Below are 7922 nucleotides of genomic sequence, written 5' to 3'. Positions count from 1 at the left end.
CAAGAGTGAACTCCCATTCACAATTACTACAAAGAAAGTAAAATAGCTAGGAATACAACTAGGAGTACAAGGGATGTGAAGGACCTCTTCAAGGACAACTGCAAACCACTGCTCAAGGTAATAAGAGAGGACACAGACAAATGGAAAAAATTCCATCTTCATGAATAGGAAGAATCAATATTGTAAAAATGGCCATACTGCCCAAACATTATAGATTCAATGCTATATCCATCAAAATACCGTTGACATTTTTCACAGAATTAGAAAGAACTATTTTAAATGTCATATGGAATCAAAGAATACCCCATATACCCAAGAAAATCATAAACAAAAATAACAAAGCTGGAGGCATTACGCTTACTTCAAACTGTACTAGAAGGCTACGGTACCAAAACAGCAGGCTACTGCTGCCAAAACAGACATATAGACCAATGGAGAAGAGCAAAGACCTCAGAAATAACACCACACATCTATGACCACCTGATCTTTGACAAACCTGACAAAAACAAGCAAGGGAGAAAGGATCTCCTATTCAGTAAATGATGCTGGGAAAACTGGCTTGCCATATACAGAAAACCAAAACTTGACCCCTTCCTTACACCTTATACAATAATTAACTCAATCTGGATTAAAGATTTAAATGTAAAATCCAAAACCATAAAAACCCTAGAAGAAAACCTAGGCAATATCATTCAGGACAGGACAAAGATTTCATGACAAAAATGTCAAAAGCAATTGTAACAAAAGCCAAAATTGACAAATCGGATCTAATTAAACTAAAGACCTTCTGCACAACAAAGAAACTATCATCAGCATGAGCAATCAACCTACAGGATGGGAGAAAATTATTGCAACCTACCCATCTGACAAAGGTCTAATAACAAAAATTGACAAGGAACTTAAACATATTTACAAGCAAAAAAACAAACAACCCCATCAAAAGTGAGCAAAGGATATGAACAGAAACTTATCAAAAGAAGACATTTATGTAACCAACAAATATATTTTTTAAAAGCTCAACAATACTAATCATCAGAGAAGTGAAAATCAAAACTACAATGAGATACCATCTCACACCCATCAGAATGGTGATTATTAAAAAGTTAAGAAACAATAGACGCTGGTGAGGCTGAGAAGAAAGAGGGATGCTTTTACACTGTTGCGGAAACTGTAAATTAGTTCAACCATTGTGGAAGACAGTATGGTGATTCCTCAAGGATCTAGAACCAGAAACACCATTTGATCCAGTAATCCCATTACTGGCTATATACCCAAAGGAATATAAATCATTCCACTATAAAGACACATGCACATGTAAGTTTATTGCAGCACTATATACAACAGCAAAGACATGAAACCAACCCAAATGCGCTTCAGTGCTAGACTGGATAAAGAAAATGTGGTACCTATACACCATAAAATACTATGCAGTCATAAAAAGGAATGAGATCATGTCTTTTGCAGGCACATGGATGAAGCCATCATACTGAGCAAACTAACACAGTAACAAAAAAATTAAACACCGCATGTTCTCACTAATAAGTGAAAGTTGAACTTTGAGAAAACAAGGACACAGTAAGGGGAACAACGCACAACACGGTCCGCTGGGGACTGGGGGTGAGGGAAGAGAACTTAGCGGATGAGTCAATAGGTGCAACAAACCATCATGGCAAAGGATACCTATACAACAAACCTGTACGTTCTGCACATGTATCCCGTATTTTTTAAATTTAAAAACAGGAAATACTTATGGACACACGTACATACATACATACACACATACATTCTTCCCGGATCTTCATTCCTGGCAAGCCAAGGAACCTGGAGAAACACCAGAATTCTGTCCCTCTGAAAATGCAGGACAGGTCTACCTTCATCAGCATAAAATTTTGAACCAAATGTGGTAACTGCAGGTCCACCCCACAATGAGTAACTGAAAATTGAGGCAGTATTTCAGATCCAAAAAAGCTGATGAAGCAATTCGTGACACATTTGGGTTGTTTTTGCCTTTTCCTACTATGAAGAGTGCCAGTAGGAAGAAGGAAGAACGGTGTACAAATATCTGTTTGATTCTGTTTTCAGAATCCTTTGCTTGTTTGTGTGTGTGTTTGTTCTTTCTTGAGACAGGACATCACTCCAGTCAGCCAGGCTTTTCCAGTCTGTAATTTTTGTTCTTTCCTTTTGTCAAGTTTTAGAAGATTTTATTTACTTTCTATTGAATTTTAAGGCATTTTTAGATGTGTATTAAAACATTATCTGACATGCTGTGTGTTACATTTCATTTATTTTCATCGTCCCTTTTTTATTTTATTATTTTATTTTATTATAGTTTATATTCTAGGGAATATATGCACAAAGTGCAGGTTTGTTACATATGTCTACATGTGCCATGTTGGTGTGCTGCACCCATTAACTCGTCATGTACATTAGGCGTATCTCCTAATGCTATCCTTCCCTCCTCCCCCTACCCCACAACAGGCCCTGATGTGTGATATTCCCCTTCCTGTGTCCAGGTGTTCTCATTGTTCAATTCCCATCCATGAGTGAGAACATGTGGTGTTTGGTTTTCTGTTCTTGCAGTAGTTTGCTGAGAATGATGGTTTCCAGCTGCATCCATGTCCCTACAAAGGACATGAACTCATCCTCTTTTATGGCTACATAGTATTCCATGGTGTATATGTGCCACATTTTCTTAATCCAGTCTATCATTGATGAACATTTGGGTTGGTTCCAAGTCTTTACTGTTGTGAATAGTGATGCAATAAACATATGTGTGCATGTCTTTATAGCAGCATGATTTCTAATCCTTTGGGGATATAGCCAGTAATGGGATGTCTGGGTCAAATGGTATTTCTAGTTCTAGATCCTTAAGGAATCGCCATGCTGTTTTCCACAATGGTTGAACTAGTTGACAGTTCCACCAACAGTGTAAAAGTGTTCCTATTTCTCCACATCCTCTCCAGCACCTGTTGTTTCCTGACTTTTTAATGATCACCATTCTAACTGGTGTGAGACGGTATCTCATTGTGGTCTTGATTTGCCTTTCTTTGATGGCTAGTGATGATGAGCATTTTTTCATGTGTCTGTTGACTGCATAAATGTCTTCTTTTGAGAAGTGTCTGTTCATATCCTTTGCCCACTTTTTGATGGGATTGTTTTTGGTTTTTTTTTTCTTGTAAATTTCTTTGAGTTCTTTGTAGGTTCTGGATATTAGCCCTTTGTCAGATGAGTAGATTGCAAAAATTTTCTCCCATTCTGTAGGTTGCCTGTTTATTCTGATGGTAGTTTCTTCTGCTGTGCAGAAGCTCTTTAGTTTAATTAGATCCCATTTGTCAATTTTGGCTTTTGTTGCCATTGCTTTTGTTGTTTTAGACAAGAAGCCCTTGCCCACTCTTGTGTCCTGAATGGTATCGCCTAGCTTTTCTTCTAGGGTTTTAGGTCTAACATTTAAGTCTCTAATGCGTCTTGAATTAATTTTTGTATAAGGTGTAAGGAAAGGATACAGTTTCAGCTTTCTACTTATGGCTAGCCACTTTTCCCAGCAGTATTTATTGAATAGGGAATCCTTTCTCCATTTCTTGTTTTTGTCAGGTTTGTCAAAGATCAGATAGTTGTAGAAGTGTGGTATTATTTCTGAGGGCTCTGTTCTGTTCCATTGGTCTATAGCTCTGTTTTGGTGCCAGTACCATGCTGTTTTGGTTACTGTAGCCTTGTAGTATAGTTTGAAGTCAGGTAGTGTGATGACTCCAGCTTTGTTCTTTTGACTTAGGATTGTCTTGGAGATGCGGGCTCTTTTTTGGTTCCATATGAACTTTAAAGTAGTTTTTTCCAATTCTGTGAAGAAAGTCACTGGTAGCTTAATGGGGATGGCATTGAATCTATAAATTACCTTGCACAGTATGGCCATTTTCACTATATTGATTCTTGATTCTTCCTATCCGTGAGCATGGAATGTACGGAATGTTCTCCCACTTGTTTCTGTCCTCTTTTATTTCATTGAGCAGTGGTTTGTAGTTCTCCTTGAAGAGGTCCTTCACATCCCTTGTAAGTTAGATTCCTAGATATTTTATTCTCTTTGAAGCAATTGTGAATGGGAGTTCACTTATGATTTGGTTCTCTGTTTGTCTGTCATTGGTGTATAAGAATGCTTGTGATTTTTGCAAATTGATTTTGTATCCTGAGACTTTGCTGAAGTTGCTTATCAGCTTAAGGAGATCTTGGGCTGAGAGGATGAGGTTTTCTAAATATACAATCATGTCATCTGCAAACAGGGACAATTTGACTTCCTCTTTTCCTATTAGAATATCCTTTATTTCTTTCTCTTGCCTGGTTGCCCTGGCCAGAAGTTCAAGACTATGTTGAATAGGAGTGGTGAAAGAGGGCATCCCTGTCTTGTGCTAGCTTTCAAGGGGAATGCTTCCAGTTTTTGCCTATTCAATATGATACAGGCTGTGGGTTTGTCATAAATAGTTCTTATTATTTTGAGATATGTTCCATCAATTCTGAATTTATTAAATTTTTAGCATGAAGAGCTGTTGAATTTTGTCAAAGGCCTTTTCTGCATCTATTGAGATAATCATGTGGTTTTTGTCTTTGGTTCTGTTTATATGCTGGATTACGTTTCTTGATTTGTGTATGTTGAACCAGTCTTGCATCCCAGGGATGAAGCCCACTTGATCATGGTGGATAAGCTTTTTGAAGTGCTGTGGATTTGGTTTACCAGTATTTTATTGAGGATTTTTGCATGGATGTTCATCAGGGATATTGGTCTAAAATTCTCTTTTTTTTTGTTGTGTCTCTGTCAGGCTTTGGTATCAGGATGGTGTTGGCCTTATAAAATGAGTTAGGGAGGATTCCCTCTTTTTCTATTGATTAGAATAGTTTCAGAAGGAATGGTACCAGCTCCTCCTTGTACCTCTGGTAGAATTCGGCTATGAATCTTTCTGGTCCTGGACTTTTTTGGTTGATAGGCTATTAATTATTGCCTCAATTTCAGAGCCTGTTATTGGTCTATTCAGGGATTCAACTTCTTCCTGGTTTAGTCTTGGGAGAATGTATGTGTCCAGGAATTTATCCATTTACTCTAGGTTTTCTAGCTTATTTATGTAGAGGTGTTTTTAGTATTCTCTGGTGGTACTTTGTATTTCTGTGGGGTCAGTAGTGATATCCCCTTTATCATTTTTTATTGCATCTATTTGATTCTTCTCTCTTTTCTTCTTTATTAGTCTTGCTAGCTGCCTATCAATTTTGTTAATCTTTTCAAGAAATCAGCTTCTGGATTCATTGACTTTTTTAAGGGTTTTTTGTGTCTCTGTCTCCTTCAGTTCTGCTCTGATCTTAGTTATTTCTTACCTTCTGCTAGCTTTTGAATGTGTTTGCTCTTGCTTCTCTAGTTCTTTTAGTTGTGATATTAGGATGTCAATTTTAGATCTTTCCTGCTTTCTCTTGTGAGAATTTAGTGCTATAAATTTCCCTCTACACACTGCTTTAAATGTGTCCAGAGATTCTGGTATGATGTATCTTTATTCTCATTGGTTTCAAAGAACATCTTTATTTCTGCCTTCATTTCGTTATGTAACCAGTAGTCATTCAGGAGCCGGTTGTTTAGTTTCCATTTAATTGAGCAGTTTTGATTGAGTTTCTTAATGCTGAGTTCTTGTTTGATTGCACTGTGGTCTGAGAGACAGTTTGTTATAGTTTCTGTTCTTTTATATTTCCTGAGGAGTGCTTTACTTCCAACTATGTGGTCAATTTTGGAATAAGTGCGATATGGTGTTGAGAAGAGTGTATATTCTGTTGGTTTGGGGTGGAGAGTTCTGTAGATGTCTATTAGGTCTGCTTGGTGCAGAGTTGGGTTCAATTCCTGTATATCCTTAACTTTCTGTCTCGTTGATCTAATGTTGACAGTGGGGTGTTAAAGTCTCCCATTATCATTGTGTGGGAGTCTAAGTCTCTTTGTAAGTCTCTAAGGACTTGCTTTATGAATCTGGGTGCTCCTGAATTGGGTGTATATATATTTTGGATAGTTAGCTCTTCCTGTTGAATTGATCCCTTTACGATTGTGTAATGGCTTTCTTTGTCTCTTTTGATCTTTCTTGGTTTAAACTCTGTTTTATCAGCGACTAGGATTGCAACCCCTGCCATTTTTTGTTTTCCATTTGCTTGGTAGATCTTCCTCCATCCCTTTATTTTAAGCCTATGTGTGTCTCTGCACATGAGATGGGTCTCCTGAATACAGCAAACTGGTGGGTCTTGTCACCACCAGGCCTGCCCTATAAGAGCTCCTGACTCTTTATCCAACTTGCCAGTCTGTGTCTTTTAATTGGAACATTTAGCCCATTTACATTTAGGTTAATATTGTTACATGTGAACTTGATCCTGTCATTATGATGTTGGCTGGTTATTTTGCTCATTAGTTGATGCAGTTTCTTCCTAGCATCGATGGTGTTTACATTTTGGCATGTTTTGGCAGTGGCTGGTACCGGTTGTTCATTTCCATGTTTAGTGCTTCCTTCAGGAGCTCTTGTAGGGCAGGCCTGGTGGTGACAAAATCTCTCAGCGCTTGCTTGTCTGTAAGGATTTTATTTCTCCCTCACTTATGAAACTTAATTTGGCTGGATATGAAATTCTGGGTTGAAAATTCTTTTCTTTAAGAATGTTGAATATTGCCCCACCCCTCCCTTCTGGCTTGTAGAGTTTCTGCCGAGAAATCCACTGTTAGCCTAATGGGCTTCCCTTTGTGGGTAACCCGACCTTTCTTTCTGGCTGCCCTTAACATTTTTTCCTTCATTTCAACTTTGGTGAATCTGACAATTATGTGTCTTGGAGTTGCTCTTCTAGAGGAGTATCTTTGTGGCATTCTCTGTTTTTGCTGAATTTGAATGTCAGCCTGCCTTGCTAGGTTGGGGGAGTTCTCCTGGATGATATCCTGCAGAATGTTTTCCAACTTGGTTCCATTCTCCCCCTCACTTTCAGGTACACAAATCAGACGTAGATTTTGCCTTTTCCCATATTCCCATATTTCTTGGAGGCTTTGTTCATTTCTTTTTACTCTTTTTTCTCTAAACTTCTCTTCTCACTTCATTTTATTCATTTGATCTTCAATCACTGACGCCTTTTCTTCCAGTTGACCGAGTCGGTTACTGAAACTTGTGCATTTGTCATGTAGTTCTTGTGTCATGGTTTTCAGCTCTCTCAGGTCATTTAAGGACTTCTTTACATTGGTTATTCTAGTTAGCCATTCAGGAAATCTTTTTCCAAGGTTTTTAGCTTCTTTGCTATGGGTTCGAACTTCCTCCTTTAGCTCGGAGAAGTTTGATCGTCTGAAACCTTCTTCTCTCAACTCGTCAAAGTCATTCTCTGTTCAGCTTTGTTCCATTGCTGGAGAGGAGCTGCATTCCTTTGGAGGGGGAGTGTTGCTCAGATTTTTAGAATTTTCGGTTTTTCTGCACTTCTTTCTCCCCATCTTTGTGGTTTTATCTACCTTTGGTCTTTGATGATGTTGATGTACAGATGGGGTTTTGGTGTGGATGTCCTTTCTGTTTGTTTGTTAGCTTTCTTTCTAATAGTCATGACCCTCAGTTTCAGGTCTGTTGGAGTTTGCTCAAGGTCCACTCCAGACCCTGTTTGCCTAGGTGGCAGCAGTGGAGGCTGCAGAAGAGTGAATATTGCTGAACAGCAAAGGTTTCTGCCTGATTATTCCTCTGGAAGCTTCGTCTCAGAGGGGTACCCGGTTGTGTGAGATGTGAGGTGTCAATCTGACCCTAGTGGGGGTGTCTCCCAGTTAGGCTACTCCAGGGTCAGGGACCCACTTGAGCAGGCAGTCTGTCTGTTCTCAGATCTCAAACACCATGCTGGGAGAACCACTACTCTCTTCAAAGCTGTCAGACAGGGACATTTAAATCTGCAGAGGTTTCTGCTGT

Source organism: Chlorocebus sabaeus, chromosome 17 (genome assembly GCF_047675955.1).
Source record: "Chlorocebus sabaeus isolate Y175 chromosome 17, mChlSab1.0.hap1, whole genome shotgun sequence".
Classification (NCBI taxonomy): Eukaryota; Metazoa; Chordata; class Mammalia; order Primates; family Cercopithecidae; genus Chlorocebus; species Chlorocebus sabaeus.
This window is presented reverse-complemented; position numbering follows the sequence as displayed.